Source organism: Bos grunniens, chromosome 12 (assembly GCF_055505025.1).
Source record: "Bos grunniens cultivar Pamir isolate PY7600 chromosome 12, Bosgru_T2T1.0, whole genome shotgun sequence".
NCBI classification, from domain to species: Eukaryota; Metazoa; Chordata; class Mammalia; order Artiodactyla; family Bovidae; genus Bos; species Bos grunniens.
Genome location: NC_141176.1, coordinates 28,139,652 through 28,161,531, shown reverse-complemented (window position 1 = coordinate 28,161,531; position 21,880 = coordinate 28,139,652). Strand labels below are relative to the sequence as shown.

The 21,880-nt window shown below is 42.1% G+C and overlaps 1 protein-coding gene across 12 annotated transcripts in view; it reads right to left on the bottom strand.

Moving 5' to 3' along the window:
- Nucleotides 1-21,880, bottom strand: part of STARD13 (StAR related lipid transfer domain containing 13) — a 492,092-nt gene that overhangs the window by 83,313 nt on the left and 386,899 nt on the right. For 2 of the 12 annotated variants that reach the window (XM_086329396.1, XM_086329401.1), the window contains exon 1: nucleotides 13,584-13,866. The exons of 8 other annotated variants lie outside the window; for them this stretch is intronic. The gene's annotated coding sequence lies outside the window, so the exon portion shown is untranslated. Of the gene's footprint in view, nucleotides 1-13,513; nucleotides 13,867-21,880 lie in introns of those variants that run through there. 2 more of the 12 variants (XM_086329402.1, XM_086329398.1) reach the window with 2 other exon arrangements.

Here is a 21,880-nt window from a genome sequence, read left to right as displayed (position 1 = left end):
TCTGAACACAATGGTTCACTTCATCCTCACAACAACCTCTACAGTGGTATTATCATCCCTGTCTCACACAGGAAGGAACTAATGCTCAGAGAGATTAAATAACGTGTTCAGGCCACACAGTGGAAGCACTATGAGGCAAACCACAGGTTCTGCTCCAGTTTTAGTCCTCAGCATAACTAAATGGGAATAAGTGATACCAACAGAAAAGCTCTTCCAAATCTTTTTGAAAAAAGGTAGGGTTTAAATTATAAATGAAAAAAAAGCAACCAAATGAAAGAAAACATTCACTCACATAATTTCTCCATTTATTTATTCATACCTTAATAGCCATTAAATGCATATGTCATCACTGCAACAGAGAAGCTGAGGTGCAAAAAGAGAGGTGATGGTACTTAAACTGATGAAAGTGAGGATTGTCAGTGATAAGGAGGAGGAGAAAAGCTGATGCATCAGGCAATATTTTCCTCAAGGTTTTGACTTTCTTCGGAAGGTTCTAGGTGGAGACATTAGGGTTCCAGGCAGGCTGAAGTCTCCAGGAGCTTAGGAAAAGGTGAGGAGCAGAAACAATGAGGGCATCATACTGACAGCATTTTTACAGGCCATACACCCAGAGGAAGCACAGAAGCAGGTTTTTCGGGTGTGACCTTGCACCGTCCTGAGACTCTGAGGCAGACATCGCCATCACCACTTTGGGGACCAGCAGCAGCAAAGCGTGCACGCAGATGGGGACAGGGCCGGGATTCAAACCCTCACAGCCTGAAGCCTGAAGCACTCTTCAGGGAGCCTCAATGCTCCAAGTGGCCCTGCTGCGGTGTTCTAGCCAGGCAAGCGGCAAACAAGGAGACGAAGAGAAGACCCTAACTTGAGGGGGCAGAACAGAGAAAGTACACAGAGCTGTAAAATAAATGAGGAGGTTTATCTGACAATCTGTACTATTAATTAAATTTAGCTATCTACTAGCCAAGTACTCTGAGGCTCCATGGTGATTATCAAGCCAGTCAGAATTCCTTATAGCACTGCTAACTAAGTGTGAGAGGGATTATGCTCTTTTTCCCCCCTTTCAGGGCTGACGCAAAAAGAAATTTCTTTAAAGTTGAGGTTTTCATGTTGTTTTTTTCAGTTAGTTACTAGTCCAGAATTATCCCAGAGGTCTCAGGGATTGTTAGAGCTTCTTTTCACTCATATAGGGAAAAAGAAAGAAAGAATTCTTCCTAGGTAGAAGCAAGAGCACAGAAATACTTTTTTCCTGTCCCTTCTTGCCTCAGTCTGGACTTATAGTCAATAGACTTAACTCAGTAGAAAAGCCACAGGAATGGGGCAATGAACACAGCCCATACCTAATAACCTGATAAATAAAAAAATAAAAATCAGATGACTTGTGAACCATAAATATACTTCACTTTTTAAAAACAGATTGCTCAAAAACAATGCTATTACCTTAAAATCATGTGCTAAATGAACTTTTGTAAATAAATCTTAAATATGGAGGGCTAGTTAGTATTTCATTTTGGGAATATTCTGCTATGAAATCCAGTTTACGAAGGAGATTAACTTTTTTCACTTTAAAAAAGTGTTTTGACTGAATCTTAACACACAAGAACCACTCCCCTCTCCGATATATGTATCTTGTAAATGTAGATTCTTTTATGGGAAGAGTACATAAAATAGGTTAACAAGCATTAAGCGAAGGCACTTAAACATCATGTTAAGGATTCAGAATGCTACTGCTTTATTATAAATTATAATTTGTATGTTTGTTAGTACAAAACTTTTCAAACTTATAATGGTTTGTTGGTTTGGGGCAGAATATAGGACAAATTTAAAATAGTTAAGAATTAAGATGAAAAGAAAAATGGTTCTCAATTCCCAGATACAGGCTTCTTCAGAAAAAGTGAAAATGAACTTTTTTAAAAATGAGAAATGAATTATAAACTGCTCTTTTTTTTTTTTAAAGGATATTATGTATACTGTTAGTCATTAAAAAATGACTGTAGAGACTGAGTCACGTTTTTCTGGTGACACAGCCCCCTCTTGTAAAAACATATACACATACCAATATGCTATGTGAGCTGCAATCTTGCAGTGACTTCAAGGAAAAACTTGTTTTTATAAAAGAACTCATATGTTCCCATGCTTCTTCATTTCTTGTGCAAGAACTTTTCTGAGATTTGAGTAAATTGTGTTTTATTTATTTTCCTTTGTTCTTCCCTTCTTACTGGAAGAGAACATTATCTGGAGATAATCATGTTCAAGGAGAATAAATCATGACTGAGGAGATGATTTAAGTCAATGAACAATAATTAAAGCGTCTAATGCGGCCACTACTTTGGATATGGCAACTTAATTTTACTGGGACAACACATTTTATTCTAAGGCATTATATGAACTCACAGCAAAGGGATGTTATTTCAGTAGCCTCCAATTTCATCTTTGCAGATTTAGTCTGTCTCTAACCCAGCTGACTGAACTTGAAGTTGTGTAGTGGTGGAAACATAGAGTGAAAATCCTTGGCCTGTTTCATCAGAGTCCCTGGAGTTTTTGTTTTTCTCTCTGCTTACTACCCCGTAACTCGCCAAATCATTATTCCTATTCACTGAACTATCAGCAAGCCTGTCTGGTGTTCCAGCCACCTGGAGCTGACAAATATTTTCCTACTATGAAGGACGCCATAGCAACCAGGCTTGTGGCATGGATACAAACCAGGCACAATGCTGCTACAATTTAAGGTGAGAAACAGACATATAGCACCCATATCAGTATTATCCCAAAGAATGTCTTGAGAACTCCAAATTCTTTTATTTTCTGGGACTAAGTGTTTTAGACACAAGATGGCAAATTACCTTAGCCCTAAGAGAAGGAAGGAAGTAATTAAGATAGCAAAAATCTTATGTTTCAACTGTCCATTTCTTACAGCCAACGCCACCTTGGACACATTAATGAACCTCTCTGAACCTCGGTTTTTTCATCTGTAAAATGGAGATAGCAATCTTGCCTCAAAGGATGGCTGTGAGGATGAAATGAGCTTGTATCTGTACTGTGGTTGGCAGATGAGAACCATATAATAACCAACAGCTTGTGTCACTAGGTTAAGGAGAGGGGCAATGACTCTTTATAGGGCATGAGGGAAATGGTCTCCAAAATAGGATGCAGATGAATATATTAGAAATTTCCATTTGTGTCTATTTTAAATATTTAAGTATTTTTTGATATTTTAAGAAAATGTTATGCCAGGATTCAATATCAGGATTTGATACAAGGCGTTAGGCTCCCCAGGTGGTGCAGCTGTAAAGAATCCGCCTGCCAACAGGACATGCAGGATCCATCTCTGGGTTGGGAAGATCCCCTGGAGGAGGAAATGGCCATCCACTCCAGTATTCTTGCCTGGAAAATTCCATGGACAGAGGAGCCTGGCGGGTTATAGTCCCTGGGGTTGCAAAGAGTTGGACCTGACTGAGCGACTGAGCACACAGAGCACACACACCGCACCCCTCCCCGCCTTAAGCTGCAGGTCTGCTAGTGTATTCTGAGGGAGGGCGAGAGTCAGAGTACAGAAGTGGGGCACTGGTCCTCATATGTCCATGCACATTTCCAGTACTGCCAAGCGTCACGATGTATGGCAGCATACATGTACCTGATTGAGAAAATACGTGGAATACATTGCTTGGTGGTGGTCGTTTAGTTGCTAAGTTGAGTCCGACTCTTGCGACCCCATGGACTGTAGCCTGCCAGGCTCCTCTGTCCATGAGATTTTCCAGGCAAGAATATTGGAGTGGGTTGCCATTTCCTTCTCCAAGGGATCTTCCTGACCCAGGAATCAAACCCGGGTCTCCTGCATTGCAGGCAGATTCTTTCCCAACTGAACTACAAGGGAAGCCCAATACATTGCTTACTTTTAATCAAACTAACCTTCATAGAATGGAGAAGTCACTTAAAAAGATTCTTGCAGAGAAAGTATGGAGAGAAGATGATATTAATTACTAGCGTAAGTAGTCAACCAGAAAGTGACAAAGTTGAAATTTCCCTCCCTCCAGTACTGGGACTACAGCAGATCACATCTACAAGGTAAGAACGATGAAAATATGTTCAGACCTGACAAGAAGTCAACTGGAATAATTAAAATTCTCTAGAAGATTGTTCGAAATGAAGATGTATGCAACTGTTGATGATCTTTGGCCTTTATGACTTGAGATAATTAATAACAGTGGAACATGTATTTTTTATAAAAAATGCAGGGAGCTCCCTGGCAGTCCAGTGGTTAGGACTCTGTGCTTTCACTGCTATGGCCTTGAGTTCAATCCCTGGTCAGCGAACTAAGATTCCACAAGCTGAGTGGTACACCCCAAAACAAAAACAAACAAAAAAACACCCCCAAAACAGAAATTACAGATAGCTATACAGAGAATACCACTCAAAATCTTGTTATTTACAGGCGTGTACATTCGAGAGTGTGAAGCCACTATGCTTGGAAACATGGGGTAAAGATCTGGCATATTGGAGGGCCGTTTCTGATCACATGCTTCCCAACATTTTCTTCTCAACCTGGCCTACGCTGCATTTTTACCACACACTGGGGTAAACGACCAGGCTGCTGGAGCCAGATGGAGTCTTTGGCTACCCCAGACCCTGCTCAGCCAGCCCAAAGGCTGAGAGGATTAGTATCTTCAGCATCCCTAGATCCATTTAGAGCATACCCACATCCATGAGATGCACCTCAGAGCATGCTGATTGGAAACTCAGTTTTACAGACAGGTTTAAGCAGGGCTTCCCAAGTGGCACAGCTGGTAAAGAATCTGCCTGCTGAGGCAGGAGTCACAAGAGATGCAGGTTGGATCCCTGGGTCAGGAAGATCTCCTGGAGGAGGAAATGGCAATCCACTCCAGTGTTCTTGCCTGGAGAGTTCCATGGACAGAGGAGCCTGGAGGGTTAAAGTCTATGGGGTTGCAAAGAATCAGACATGGCTGAGTGCACACACACACACACACACACACACACACAATGGTTGAAAATTACAACTATTTGGTTTTAACTGAACCAACTCTATACAAGAGGGAAGAGAATATTTTTTGTTTTTGTTTTAATATCGACCTCTTAAGGATCAGCCCAGTAAAAGTTGTCTGTATTGTGAGTGGGCTTATTGTGAGAAGTTAAATATTACGTTATCTCATTCTCTCCAATCTAATGGTGGTTTAGTAGCTAAGTCATGTCTGACTCTTGAGACCCCATGGACTATAGCCTGCCAGGCTCCTCTGTATGGGATTTCCCAGGCAAGAATACTGGAGTGGGTTGCTTTTGCCTTCTCCAGGGGATCTTCCTGACCCAGAGATCGAACCTGGGTCTCCTGTATTGCAGGCAGATTCTTTACCAACTGACCTACCAGGGAAGCCCCCTCCACTCTAATAAAGGAATACATTCTGTATGTTTAGAAATGTTCTGTCCTCTCTGTCAGTAAGCACACTCCTCTTTTGTATGTTCAGCATTCAGTACAGCGCTAATCACACAGTAAGTGCTAATATGTGTTTGCTGAACAGATAAACAACCAACAGGTAAGCTAAAAACACTGTTCATCAGTCCTTATATTCACATGCTATAGAGTTCTTTTCCTATCCCTCTCAGCAGCTAGATCAAACTTTGCAACTGATTACCAGTTCCCAGCCCTCATCCCATGCTACTTACTCACTCATGGCTGATTTCACTTCTTCCTTTGATGAGGTCATCCCGACCACCCTACAAAACTGTCTTAACACCAAATACTTGGACCTGAGTCATTTGGTGTAAACCCACGCTCCCCCTCTCCCAAACCCTCTTTGACCTTTTCCTTATTAGCCAAACCCACCAGTCACAGAGGGATGCTTTTGTTGAAATATCTCCCCCTTTTCCTCCTCCTTCTTCTGTCCAGGACTGGCTCAACTAGACAGTCATCTGAGCACCCCAGACTCACCTGCACCAGAGCCTTGGCCTTTTCTGTTTCCTCATTTGACATGCTCTTGCCTCAGAATCCACATATACTCTCTTCCATTCTCCTTCCTTTGCATCTTCATTTGAGTCCCTTCTTCAAAGAGACTTTCCCTAGACACCTTTTCAGAAAACTTAATCCCTCTTGCTCACATTCATACCATCTTGCCCTATTGTACTCATTTTCCTTATTAATTGCCACTAAGATAAACATTAACGTTGTTCCCTGTATGTCTTCTCCATTAGAACATAAGCTCCATGAGGGCAGGAAATGTTCTGCTATTTTGCTCACTGATATGTCTCCATAGCCTAAAATAGGGCCTGATGCACAACAGGTCCCTAATTAATATTAGTTGATGGAATGGAGGGATATGGGCTGTGGATGGACCCATACATGGTATCATTGCTTCCTCTCCAATCTACCCTTTTACCAGAACATTCCTCCCAAATTACAAGTTAAAAATCACCTGGTAAAGAATCTGCCTGCAATGCAGGAAACCCGAGTTTGATTCTTGGGTCAGGAAGATCCCCTGGAGAAGAACATGGCATCCCACTCCACTGTTCTTGTCTGGAAAATTCCATGGATAGAGGAACCTGGCAGGCTACAGTCCATAGAGTCACAAAGACTTAGACATGACTGAGCAACAAACACTTGCACTAAAAATCAGCCTCCTCATAAACTGTCAATAACCATGTGTGACTTAGGAAATAATATCTAAAAGCCTTCAAAGCTCTAACCCCAATTGCCTTTTCAGCCCCATTTCCTGATGCAGCTGTCTCCTCATACCCCCCGAAGTCTAGTCATGCTGACCACTCAGGGGAAACCCTGTGTCTATTCTTGAACACGTACAACACTTTAAAGTGTTCATGTTTTGGGACCTCCCTGAAGGTCCAGTGGCTAAGACTCAGCACTCCCAGTGCAGGGGCCCTGGGTTTGATCCCTGGTCAGAGAACTAGATTCCACATTCCACAACTGAGAGTTCATGTGCCGCAGCAAAGACCCAGTGCAGCCAAATAACCATAAATACTTAAAAAGTAAAGATAAATATTAAAAATAAAGTCTTCGTGTTTTTTGACATATATTCTTTTATCTATGAATGTCTGTTTTCTATTTTGCCTTAAATTAACATCTCTTGGTGTTTCCTGGCTGTGCTCAAATGTCATATTGTCCATGGAGCTCTCTGATTCTTCCAGCTGATTTAAATGTGTGCTCCATAGTGTATCTCCTTATGCCTCTAATTAGTATAAAAGTCATTCTCCCTTGAACTGTGTCCATATTTGCCCCAAAGACGGGACTATAATATCCCTGAGCAGGTGTTACAGGTCTGTCTGCTTCTCATAGCTCCTCACACTTAGTCAATGATCAATAAATGTTTGTTGAAATGCAATATGCAATGTTACTAGCTATGGATTTCGAGACAAGAGAAATGAAGTAAGATAGGGATTTAGATCCTTTACAGAAGTAATATACCAACACCAAATCAGTGAATGTCAGGGTGACTGAAAAAAAAAATAAAATTATAGCTTAAACCAACACGGAGTCGGAGACTTTGGTAGTAAACTCTAAAGCTACACATATCTTATTTTTCTCTGCTGTAATGCCTGGCACGGAGAAGTCCTTAGTTTGGAGTTCGACACTCTGCTGAAAATAAACTGCTTTTATTTAGACTGAGCACCCACTATTGTTGTTTAACCATCTTGTGGTTTTATTCAAGTACTTGCAAGACCCAAAGAACAGCAGACAGAATGCCTCCATGTTACATAAGGGTTCTTTTCATGGAATAATTTATGGTTAATTCAAGGGTATCTCATGTGCGTGCTGGGTTTCTCCTCCCCAGACCTGCTCATAATGTGTATAGTGGCTCCCTGGTCAGGCCCAGTACAAACGGTCCAATGTGCAGGATAATAAGCACATGTGGAAAGAACAGTGGTTCTCAGGAGATTGTTCTAAATCATTGTTCTCTTGCAGCAAGTACAGAACCAGTAATTCCAAGAAGCTTTTAGAGCATAATCTTCTCTGAGGCAGTAGAGTGAGCTTAAATTCTAGACCCACAAGCAATAATTCAGACAGCATCCAGCTGCCTTTTGCAGACTGTAGAGTAACGGGCCTCCCAGAGGCTCCTGTGCAGAGGCTGAAGGGGAAGGGCACTACTGCCTTGAACTAACTCCCTCCCCTCTGGCTTGCTGTCTGCACTCACGCCCTTCCTTGGTATTCTGTCAGAGCTTCCTGCGCTGGGGATTTCAGCAGCTGGCTCTCTTACACGCCTCTAGCTCAGGCAACCAGCCTGGCTCGACTCAGGCTACAAAACTGACCACCTTCACTTGGCGTTCGAAAGCTGCCACCAAGGTGTAAACTGCCACGCCAGGGTGTAGGCCACCACACCCAACTACCCTGGGAAGGCGCTTCTCCTCACTCTCACAGCTTAACTAAGAAGGAAGCCACTTCAAGGAGCTTTCCTGATTATGAAGATTCAGATTTCCTCCAGGATTTCCTCTCCACTCTTCCCTGCTCCCTCCACCCATGACCTGATGCTCTGACATTTACTCCTGGGCTGGTTGTGGCCCATGTGGGGATTTATTCGCCTGTTTATCAACTGGGTTTGTATTCATTTTGAAGTTGGCATTCCTTCACTGTTTACACAGGGAGTGCTCTGAAGCAGGGATTGCTTTACTTGGTGGGCAGTATGCCCAACAGGACCATTTAGAAATGTCTTTAAAGAAGGCATACGCTTTTCTGCCCTTTTTAAGACAAGGCGGCCAGGCCCGCTGGGGAAATGTCCTGCCCGTCAGCAGTTCTTTGCTCCAGCTTCTTTACCAAGAGCTTCAGGGAAGGGCATCACGAGTAGGGGTCCATTTCAAGGATTATCCCAAGAAGTGAAAAAAAAAACCCTCCCTCTTGAACAAAGAGGTGAGTGATGGACAGTAATCTCAGCAGTGAGGCCCTCAATCAGTTTATTGCTGAAGCTGTAAAACTTCTAAGTCAGTTCAGGGTTCAACTGACTACAGGGCCCTGATTTGAGAGGAGATTATTTCCTGTATTCCTGTGGTTTATCCTGATATAACTTGCAGAAACTATTATGATAAAATGGCTTTACTTCTGCCAGTTATTCCATGTAAAAGGAGATTAAATGAGGGATTATAAAAGGCTTCTACAATTTACATAGTTTTCTTCATAGTCATTTAACACGTAGATTCAAGTTTTCCCTTTTTAACTGTTTTTTAACTTCAGTTCAAGAAAAAAGTTAAACCAGTTAGAATTTCCATCTCTCTCAGTGACAGTCTACTTCTTAATAAAAACAGATAAGACAGGCCTTTTAGGCCTCTCCTGATGCTAAGATTATTGTTTCTTTACAGAGTTTTAAAACTGGCCTCAGAGATTACCTTATTTTCAACAATTTCTAAATTAAAGAAACAAGGGAGAGGAGTAAAATTATAAGCCTGGTAAGAAGTTGTAAGGAGAAGGCAATGGCACCCCACTCCAGTACTCTTGCCTGGAAAATCCCATGGATGGAGGAGCCTGGTAGGCTGTAGTCCATGGGGTCGCTAAGAGTCGGGCACGACTGAGCGACTTCACTTTCCCTTTTCACTTTCATGCATTGGAGAAGGAAATGGCAACCCACTCCAGTATTCTTGCCTGGAGAATCCCAGGGACAGAGGAGCCTAGTGGGCTGCCATCTCTGGGGTCGCACAGAGTCGGACATGACTGAAGCAATTTAGCAGCAGCAGCAGCAGCAGCAGCAAGAAGTTGTAAACTTGATGGCTTCAAGTATATTCCTGGTTCTTTGCAAAGAGTCTAAAAAAGGCAGCATTGAAGTTAACACAATTATATATAATTGATCAGGTAGACTGTGGATCATTAAAAACTTTATTATGATTATTAAGATAATGCTAGTGTCAATTGATTTGCCATTTTTCATATTATTTATGAATAATATCATGCTGTCTTTGGAAAGCTTTATCTACTGTGTTTGTTTTTTTTTTTTAAACCACTTCCTTAAGGTAATTTCCTAGAAGGGGATTTACTGGGTAAGAAGGTCTTGATAAATGCAGCCAAACTGCTTCTCAAAAAGATGACTATATTTTCTTTTTAAAACATATCTGCTAAGTCACTTCAGTCGTCTCCGACTCTGTGTGACCCCATAGACGGCAGCCCCCCAGGCTCCCCAGTCCCTGGGATTCTCCAGGCAAGAACAATGGAGTGGGTTGCCTTCTCCAATTTTCTTCTCCAATGCGTGAAAGTGAAAAGTGAAAGTGAAGTCGTTCAGTCGTGTCCGACCCTCAGCGACCCCATGGATAGCAGCCCACCGAGCTCTTCTGTCCATGGGATTTTCCAGGCCGGAGTACTAGAGTGGGGTGCCATTGCCTTCTCCGTTTAAAACATATCTAGTCACAAATAAATCAAGGCTCTCTCCTAATAGAGAGAATTGATTGATAGCTTTAATTTTTAGTTATGTGCTGTGTGCTTAGTCATGTCTGACTCTTTGCAACCCCATGGACCATAGCCCACCAGGCTCCTTTGTCTACGGAATTTTTCAGGCAAGAATACTGGAGTGGGTTGCCATTTTCTACTCCACTGGATCTTCCTGACCCAGGGATGGAACTCACATGTCTTGCATCTCCTGTATTGGCAGGCAGATTTTTTACCACTACGCTCCCTGGAAAGCCCTGTTTTTCAGTTAGCTAAGTGCAGTTAGTAAGATTCAGGTAGGACTAACTCGGTTAACAGTTTGTCTACTGGTGATGACAGACACCAGACTAAAACAGTCTATATGCTATCACACTGTAATGAGTACCCACAGATGGGTACTCAGACTCCATCCTGAAGGATGTGTGATGATAGTATACCATGAATGAGTTAATATCTTCAGAAAGATACCAAAAGATTGACTTGTTCATTCATTCCACAGACATTATTTGATCACCAGCCACTTATAAGAAGAGTGCCCAGAAGGATGGTTTTGTTTGGAGTGTGGTGGTATTGGCAGCTGAGATTGGCAGGTCTGACTTCTGATGCCGTTTGCACTATCCTAACTTGCTCTCATGTTCATCACTTCAAAAAAAATGGCTTAAAATGAAAACACACTAAGGGTCCTCTCTTTTAATATTTTATATGTTGTTGTTTAGTTGCTAAGTTGTGTTCAACTCTTTGTGACCCCTGATATCACAGCCTGCCAGGCTCTTCTGCCACGGAATTCTCTAGGCAAGAATACTAGAATGGGTAGCCATTCCCTTTTCCAGGTGATCTTCCTGACCCAGGGATCGAACCTGGGTCTCCTGCATTGCAGGCAGATTCTTTACCATCTGAGCCACCATTTATATGCATATATATATATATATACACACACATATATATATGTTAGAAAATATTAGGTAACCTAGTTTGCACTATCATTCATTTCCTTGTATCAGGAATTTTAAAAATTATATATATTTAAGCATACTAGACCAAAGCAGCATTGCACCAATCTTAATCCAACTTCTACAACTTCAACCTGTTTGGGAGAATGCCTGGTATTTCACAATGCCAGAAACTGTAATGAGAAAATCAAAGGATAATTCCACATAAAGAAAAAAGATCAGTACAAGTATCTTCAAGAGTAGGTTGTTGCAAACAAAAGTACTACTGTGTAAAATTACAGAATCTTCTTTCCAGTTACCCAGAATTTTTCAGCTTTTTCAGTCTAAGGAAACAGGCAACTTCATAAATGACATATATACTAAAAAGTAACAGAGCAAGACACATTATTAATATCTTGCTGACATTTAAAGTGTCTCTGGAAATCAGAGATGGCTAGAATTATTCACTGTATTTTTAAGCAGTGAAACAGATTTCTTAAAAGGTTAGCTATCTTTCTTAAGATCACCAAAGTAGCAGCATAAGGGTAGTGGCTGAAATCCAAGACTTCTGACTGTTACCTTGGTCCTTGCAATAAATTAAAAATGTCTTCACCCAGTCTGACATGGGTATTGTTAGAAACTGGCAAATATTCTTTCACAAGTTAGAAAAAGACCTGGATGCTACCCTGTTACAAGTCAGCATATGTCAGCACATGTGAACTTAGCTCTCCGGAAAATACTGGCTGGCAAGCTGATATCCTCACACACGGATACGAGTCTATGTATCACGAAGAGTATGTTCCAGAATTTCAGAAAGACTGTCTTGTACACATCTCTAAAATTTCACTGCCTAAGCTGCGATGAGCCTAAGGAGAACTGTGTCTACTGGTATTTTCTTTCTCTTACTCCTCAAATCTAATAGGAAATAGGTTAAACTTCTGAAAAGACAATAAGACAAATGTTCAACTTTCAGTTTCTGACTCCCCGCAATGAGAAAAGACATCAATGTGGCATTTATTATGAAACGGGTGGAAAGGGCCCTGTAGAAACCATATGGTTGCTCGTAATGGCACAATCTCATTCAAAGGTGCCGGGACACTAATGAGATCAGGATGTCAGGAAAAGCAGAAATAGATCAATACTTCTCCCCCACTTGTGGTCGCCCCACCATCAGTCACTGTGCTTGCCCTATGTAAATGAAATCAATCAGCAAGGATTTCTGTAAAATGCATGAAGCAGTTGTCTTCTGGACTCTCCCAGAAGATAAATGATTCCAGACGTTGGACTGCAGCCATGTTCCCACACATGCTACAAAGTTCTGACATCCATATTGGGCCATAACACTGAGTGGTTTTGTGAGTTTACAGCCAGTGCTTCCACTTCTGGTTTGGACTAGACAGTTGGCTAACGCTGAGGCAAAATAAGCCCCTTTTGCCTGTGTGAATTGTAAGAGAACTGCCTTTTTCTAATACAGGGGCTCCTGTGATCCGCCTCAAAACTTCTTGCTATTGCTCATATAAGCTTATGATTCCAAAGCACTACTGTAGACCTGTCCGGAACTACACAAATCTCAGCGTAACAAAACATATGACATGTGACATCAAATGCAGACTACTTAGATATAACATACAACAACACAAACAGCACAAGTCCAACTTTGTTCTAAAACTAACACCTTTGAAAATGTATTAAACACACACAGCAGGATTGTTTTACATAGCAGCTTATAAAGAAGATTAAGAAGCAGCCTCCTTTAAAAACTACATCAACACAATAACGTTATTAGGAAAGGCACGTAGAAGTTTAGATCACATTTATGACTATTTATGCAACTGATCCCAGGGAAGTAAAGATCCAATAGACAGCATTTTCTGTCAGCCTCTTAAATCTGAGAGATGGGTACTTTCTCACTAAATTACCTTTAAGGAAAGATTCCAGTAATTTAGCCCATAGTTCAAAAAAATAAGACAGTTCTGATATCAGTATCTCTAGTCTATCTGAGATAAAAGCAATTCTCTGAGGTTAAATAGAGTAAATAAGTATCTTCCTGTAACTTTCCAATTCACTTTAAAGTGAATAATCAAAATGAGACACTGATTTCCATATTAAATCAAGTTCTTGTTAAACAAGATTGTCTTTCTAGATATCAAGTTTACTACAAAGAAAACTTTATGTATCAATAACAAAAACTCCCAGTACAGCTAGGAAGTAACTGCTGTCTTACCCACCGCCAGGACCTCTTCTATGAAATACAGGCTCACTTTGTTTAAAACGTTCTTAAGGCTGTGCTGTACCTTTGAAACAAAACCACTCTCTTCTTCATTTTCTGCCTTCTTGAAAATCGCTTCTCCGAAACTGACAGATGGTGCGTCTGTCACTGAGTGTTTCCTCTTCGTTATCTCTGCCAGCTAATATTTCCCCTGTGCTTAGCTGCTGTCTGTGAGGCTGTGTTCCACATCATTCTAGCCTGATCAATGGTGTGCCTGGTTTGAGGTTGGTTTTGGCCCCGCCTCCAGCTCTAAGAGGAAAAAAAACCCCGAAAACTCACAGCTGGATTTCCTATAAATCCTCTCCTTCCAATCTGGCTCTGTAGCTATGGCACATACTAGAGGGAAAAGCTGCCAGTCACAAACCAAGAGGGGCGATCCTTGCCTGAGGTCCCCTCGTGCCAGTGCCCAGTGTGTAGGTTATATAACAAACCCCATGGTTAGCTGACCTGAAACTTCACAGGGCAGGAGGAAGCATTTTCACCAGGCTTAGGTTTTTCCATGCCTAGTGAGTCTCAAAAGAAGATGCCTGTGACTGAAATACACACACACACACACACACACACACACACACACACACACACACACGCAGGAGGAAGCATTTTCACCAGGCTTAGGTTTTTCCATGCCTAGTGAGTCTCAAAAGAAGATGCCTGTGACTGAAACACACACACACACACACACACACACACACGTATTGCACATGACTGAATATTTTTTAACATGTTAAAATTATGAAAACTGATTCCAAGGAGAAAATGGAAAAAAAAATCCAAATAAAAGAGTATCAGATTGGTATGCTTGCACTTTTCTATCCTAAAACAGAGGTCATCATTCACATTTAGATGACACTGTAGCCCCTGAAAGACAGGATCTGCTGGTACTCATACTACCAATGAATTCTGTGAGTCAAGAGAAGGCATGGGCTGCATTTCAGGTTCGAGAGAGAGAGAAGACTGCTCCACCAAGTATAGTTGACCATGCAACACCAGTCTGCTCTGGAATCACTAGGGCATAGGGAGCACTTTCGGATTTACATACTCTGCACAGTCCACAGTAGTCAAACCTGACCAGGTAGAAAGGCTAAATGTCTACTGCAAATAGCCTCGTGAGTGCTGTTAAAATAAGGCTAAGGATTTGAAGACTGCACCAGGACCCAGAGTCAGAAGACCTGGATTCAAGTCACAGTGGCTTGGACAGTGGCCCCAAACAAAAAAGGCACAGGGTAAAGATCCAGAGACCAAACAGGTGATTTCAAAATTAAAATAAGATGATAAAATATGCTGTTGTTACTATTTCAACTTTTGTATTGTTCTTTTCAACAACAGAGAGAATATTAAATACTATTAATATTGAATCTGGCAAAGGATGGTACCAAACAAAATACCACTACCTGTGGTAAGGAAAGATAAAGATAAAAAGATCTGGGAATAGCATTCAGGATACCAAGTGCATGCTGAGGATAACAATAACTCAGATTTTGAATATCTGAACTCTATAGTGAGGGCAGACGTGGTAAACATAGGTCAGAATGGGGTTGAGTAGTAAGTCTGAAACCTTAGTTGTCCTTCTGCATTTTCACAAAAGAATCTGGGAACCATCACGTCTCATCAGTCTTTGAGTCCCTTAAGAGCAGGGATATACACAATTGGTGTTCACTAAATATGTGAATGAGTGAGAAACTGAACTAGATAAGAGCCACTCACTGTAAACGAGGAATTGCAGATGATAGTGAGAAACCCAGCTTGCAGTTGGAAAATCAGGTTCTTCAAGGCTGAGACTCCGTGTGTGTCCTTCCAGTACTGTCAAATATGAGGTTGGGATTTGTGGGGAAAGCAGGTTTCTGGGTCACTCAAAAGAGAGGATCTCTGCTTGTGGACCACTGATCCGATCCAGCCTTCTACGCTCACCCCTAACCATCTCCCCTTCCTCATTTCTTCCCATGAGAATGCCATCTGCTGACATGAGTGTGTGTCAAGAACCAGGATGTTTACAAACATCTCTTTAATGAAAGTATGTGGATTGTTAGAGTAAATTCTTCCTAATAGGGGATGGAAGTCCTTGTTGGCTGTGGCTGGCAAGAAGTAAGCTTTCCAAATCCAGAGGAACTCTGCTCTGTGTGGGCTGTGTCAGGGGCAGCTGTGGACCCACCAGGGGCAAGGAAAGGCAGATGCGTTGGGTTCCTACTCCTACTCCGCCTGCCTCCCACTGCCAGTGTGTTTTTGAGTTCTTGACCAAATGCACTGGAAAGTTAACCTACTTTGATAATGGCTTCAGGTGTTTGATCTCTTTCCCACAAGCTGAAAGATTAGATTAATTTGGGGTAAGAGAATTTACTGAGTGTGAAGGTTTAACCTAATGAATCCTTTTGCACATCTATGATATGCAAGGCATTCTACGAGGCTTTCAGCAGATACATGCTTGCAGTAGCAGGTTTACCACGGGCAACACGAAAGATTACAATCCAAAAGAGGATATGAGAACAGCGGGGGAGGGAGAGTGCAGCTGGGGCGCAAGGGGGAGAGATCACATCGTTTGGGGAGTGGGGGGTGGGAGAAGCAGAAAACACGACTGGGGTGGTAGCATTCAAGTTTGGGGAGGATCTGCGTGGGCAGAGATGAAGGAGGACACGTGAAAGAGGAGGGCTCTCCCGCAGGAAAGAATGAGCCCAAAGGCACAGAGGCAGGGACAGAGCAAGCTCCGGAAATGATGAACCATCTGCTTCTGCTGAAGCACAGAAAACATATGGGAGAATCACGGGGGTATGAGACTCCCAAGGCAAGGAGGAACCATAATGTGGTGTGGTCTTGAGTGCCGGGAGGGGGTGTGGCGAGTTTATACTAAGTTCAACCAGCAGTCCTGAGCCTTTGGAGATCTTTGAGCATAGTGTAACATAGTCTGAGCAGTGAAATCAAGAAACACTATTTAGGACACCTGGAGTCACAGGCAAATTTGACCTTGGAATACGGAATGAAGCAGGGCAAAGGCTAATAGAGTTTTGCCAAGAAAATGCACTGGTCATAACAAACACCCTCTTCCAACAACACAAGAGAAGACTCTATACATGGACATCACCAGATGGTCAACACCGAAATCTGATTGATTATATTCTTTGCAGCCAAAGATGGAGAAGTTCTATACAGTCAGCAAAAACAAGACCAGGAGCTGACTGTGGCTCAGATCATGAACTCCTTATTGCCAAATTCAGACTTAAACTGAAGAAAGTAGGGAAAAGCCACTAGACCATTCAGGTATGACCTAAATCAAATCCCTTATGATTATACAGTGGAAGTGAGAAATAGATTTAAGGGCCTAGATCTGATAGATAGAGTGCCTGATGAGCTATGGAATGAGGTTCGTGACATTGTACAGGAGACAGGGATTAAGACCATCCCCATGGAAAAGAAATGCAAAACATCAAAATGGCTGTCTGGGGAGGCCTTACAAATAGCTGTGAAAAGAAGAGAAGCAAAAAGCAAAGGAGAAAAGGAAAGATATAAACATCTGAAGGCAGAGTTCCAAAGACTAGCAAGAAGAGATAAGAAAGGCTTCTTCAGAGATCAATGCAAAGAAATAGAGGAAAACAACAGAATGGGAAAGATTAGAGATCTCTTCAAGAAAATCAGAGATACCAAAGGAACATTTCATGCAAAGATGGGCTCGATAAAGGACAGAAATGGTATGGACCTAACAGAAGCAGAAGATATTAAGAACAGATGGCAAGAATACACAGAAGAACTGTACAAAAAAGATCTTCATGACCCAGGTAATCAGGATGGTGTGATCACTGACCTAGAGCCAGACATCCTGGAATGTGAAGTCAAGTGGGCCTTAGAAAGCATCACTATGAACAAAGCTAGTGGAGGTGATAGAATTCCAGTTGAGCTATTCTAAATCCTGAAAGATGATGCTGTGAAAGTGCTGCACTCAATATGCCAACAAATTTGGAAAACTCAGCAGTGGCCACAGGACTGGAAAAAGTCAGTTTTCATTTCAATCCCAAAGAAAGGCAATGCCAAAGAATGCTCAAACTACTGCACAATTGCACTCATCTCACACGCTAGTAAAGTAATGCTTAAAATTCTCCAATCCAGCCTTCAGCAATATGTGAACTGTGAACTTCCTGATGTTCAAGCTGGTTTTAGAAAAGGCAGAGGAACCAGAGATCAAATTGCCAACATCCGCTGGATCATGGAAAAAGCAAGAGAGTTCCAGAAAAACATCTATTTCTGCTTTATTGACTATGCCAAAGCCTTTGACTGTGTGGATCACAACAAACTGTGGAAAATTCTGAAAGAGATGGGAATACCAGACCACCTGACCTGCCTCTTGAGAAATTTGTATGAAGGTCAGGAAGCAACAGTTAGAACTGGACATGGAACAACAGACTGGTTCCAAATAGGAAAAGGAGTACGTCAAGGCTGTATATTGTCACCCTGTTTATTTAACTTCTATGCAGAGTACATCATGAGAAACACTGGACTGGAAGAAACACAAGCTGGAATCAAGATTGCCGGGAGAAATATCAATCACCTCAGATATGCAGATGACACCACCCTTATGGCAGAAAGTGAAGAGGAACTAAAAAGCCTCTCGATGAAGGTGAAAGTGGAGAGTGAAAAAGTTGGCTTAAAGCTCAACATTCAGAAGACGAAGATCATGGCATCCGGTCCCATCACTTCATGGGAAATAGATGGGGAAACAGTGGAAACAGTGTCTGACTTTATCTTTCTGGGCTCCAAAATCACTGCAGATGGTGACTGCAGCCAGGAAATTAAAAGACGCTTACTCCTTGGAAGGAAAGTTATGACCAACCTAGATAGCATATTCAAAAGCAGAGACATTACTTTGCCAACAAAGGTTCGTCTAGTCAAGGCTATGGTTTTTCCTGTGGTCATGTATGGATGTGAGAGCTGGACTGTGAAGAAGGCTGAGCGCCGAAGAATTGATGCTTTTGAACTGTGGTGTTGGAGAAGACTCTTGAGAGTCCCTTGGACTGCAAGGAGATCCAACCAATCCATTCTAAAGGAGATCAGCCCTGGGATTTCTTTGGAAGGAATGATGCTAAAGCTGAAACTCTAGTACTTTTGCCACCTGATGCGAAAAGTTGACTCATTGGAAAAGACTCTGATGCTGGCAGGGATTGGGGGCAAGAGGAGAAGGGGACGACAGAGGATGAGATGGCTGGATGGCATCACTGACTCGATGGACATGAGTCTGGGTGAACTCCGGGAGTTGGTGATGGACAGGGAGGCCTGGCATGCTGCGATTCATGGGGTCGCAAAGAGTCGGACACGACTGAGCAACTGATCTGATCTGATAAAGGAGAGAGTGAGGCTTCTCCAGCGGCTCAGCAGTAAAGAATCTGCCTTCAATGCAGAGATGCAGGCTCAGTCCCTGGGTTGGGAAGATCCCCTGGAGGAGGGCATGGCAACCCAATCCAGTATTCTTGCCCAGAGAATCTCATGGACAGAGGAGCCTGGTGGGCTACAGTCCATAGAGTCACAAAGAGTTGGACATGACTGAAGCGACTGAGCATGCACACACACATACAGATGAGAGTAGGCAGACTGAAACACTTAGGGGGCTATTGTAATAATTTAAGCGACAGGTCATAAAGACTCAAATTTGAAGGATGAGGGTAAAAAAGGAATGGTTCTATAGGCAGTTGCATAGCTAAGAGAATCAAAGGAGATAAGTCAAAGAAAATACTACCTTGAGGGACTTCCCTGGAAGTCCAGTGGTTAAGACTCCATGCTCTCAGTGTAGGGGGCATGGGTTTGATCCCTAACTGGATAAATGAGGTCCCTGAATGTCGAACAGTGAGATAAAAAAAAAAATACTACCTTGATAAATTTTTTTTTGGAGATATTTGCAGGCATGTGTAAAAAAAAAAAAAAAAAACCCAACTTTTAATTTCAGTAATATTTGTAATCACTGAAGATTGCAAACTACCTAAATGCCCACCATCAGGAACCTTACAAATAAATTAAGGTACCTTCATAGAATGAAATTCTATATGCAGATATCTAAAATATACATGAGGCACCACCTGCAAGGCAGGAGACCCCGGTTCGATTCCTGGGTTGGGAAGATCCCGTGGAGAAGGAATAGGCTACCCACTCCAGTATTCTTGGGCTTCCCTGGTGGCTCAGATGGTAAAGAATTTGCCTGCAATGTGGGAGACCTGGGTTTGATCCCTGGATTGGGAAGATCCCCTGGAGGAAGGCATGGTAACCCACTCCAGTATTTTAGCTTTGACAATCCCCATGGACAGAGGAGGAGCCTGATGGGCTACAGTCCATGGGGTAGCAAAAAGTTGGATGTGACTGAGCCTGTACACGCACCGGGAAGCTGAGGCAGAGTCCTGGTGATAGGCACCAGACTGCCAGTGGTTAAGGATTATTTGTAGAAGAGAAGTTATAGGCAGGGAGTAAATTTATGTCAAAGAAAGAAAAATACTGAGGAGTGGAATGAGCACTGGGTGGGACTCAGGATTTGAATTTTGCTTTCAGATTGGCACCTGTCTTCCCCAGAACCAGGTCAACCTAGGCACTGTATGACCTAGCCACATGTATGTGTGAGTTCTGCCCACAACCATCAACTGGAAGATGCCAGAAACCTGTCTAATCCAACTCTGCCTATATTCATGGTCAAAAGACCAATAGCCACGTGTCCCAGGTAAATTAGTACTTGAAAAGGAACACTGTCCATGTTTGGGACAAAAATGCTTTTAAGGATCAAACCAGGTAGCATCGTAAAGGGCATGACATCTGAAGCTTCCCATTTTTATCAAAATTCTAGGCATAAGAAGTCATCTACGTATTACAAGTAATTTCCATGCCCATGTGTAAGTACAATGCAAGTTCATGTAGGAAGAACAGCAATAATAATTAGGCCTGATCTGCTGGCCCTCAGTTTTGTAATTCTTAAGCTGGGGACTAATACTTCAATCACCAATTCCTTTCTTTTCAACAATAGGACATCTTTAGTGATTACATAGGAAAAATAAAGTCTAGCCTCACAGGAGGGGTGTGGAACCTCAACAGCAAACCCTGGGGGTCTATGGCTGCTGTGTGTTGTTAGAAAGGCACTGATCCAAAAGGTAATGGATATGACTCCTTGGGGATGTTGTTTTCTTCGGTGTACAGAGCCAGGACAGACAATTAAACATTTCTCATCAGCTCTGTAGAGAGGAAAACACACCGAGGCAATGGGGACGTGACAGAGGAACACAGCACATCGATGGAAGAGCCTTTCCGACTTAACGCGCAGACAATTTGCCTTGTGTGCGGAATTTGTGCAAAGCAAATTAAGAGTAGGATTTCGCAGCTGGTGAGGGCAGTATGGCTTCATGAATCAGAGTATGTTCTGTCTTTCATGCAGTGAAACAAATTACTTTATGTCCCAAATGCTTGGGTTTTAATCTTGAAACTGCCCGGTACAAGCAGCGTGAGGATGGACAAGTGACTTGAGATTTCTCCTTGTTAAATGGATAACAGTAAGGCAACTGTTAGGGGTGCTGTGAAGATCAAGTGGGTTAATACATGTAAAATGCTGGTATAAGAGCATGGAGCATGGTATAAGCTTTCAATAGGTGTTATCTACCATTCCAGAGGGAGAAAGTAAAAATATAGGTGATTACGACTACACTTAAAAGGCTGATTCTGACTAACTGCAATTCAAGTAACAGAACCCTCTGTAAGAAGAGCTAATTGCAGTACTCATCCGTAATGTACTTTAAAACACTTGAGCATATATGGTTGGTGCTATTAATACATGTGTGTTGTTTAGGTTAAGTTAAAACCCAGGTGCTGTCAGCATCAGATAAAGCATTCAGAGTCTGAGACAATCTAGCTGGCCTTCTGACAAGGGAGCCTGAACTTCAGAATTGGCTGTTACAACTCCTCCTTTGTAACCATTTCCACATCAACAATCCCCAAGTAGCATTCTGAGAGTCAAAAATGGGTTTCAATTGGTGAAAATTGTTACACTGACTAGCATGCTTGGTGGGATTAAAGTGTCCAAGAAATATATGTTGACATTTCAGTGTAAAAACCCAGTAAGACCTTGATCTGAACCTCTGTTAATAATGCCCCAGTCTAAAGCCCTAAATAGGCCTAGACCTGTAATCAGTATGATTTGGTTGTAAGATTTTGGAAAGAGTAGTAGTTGATCCTTTTTTAATTCAAAACTTGCTTCTTTGACCACCCTTGTTTACCAAAAAGGACCTAAGAATTGTGCATGATCAATCTGATAATCTTAGTTCATGTTCACAACCATCACTTTTAGAAGATTCTGTTTGCCTGATGCAGGCTATAAGG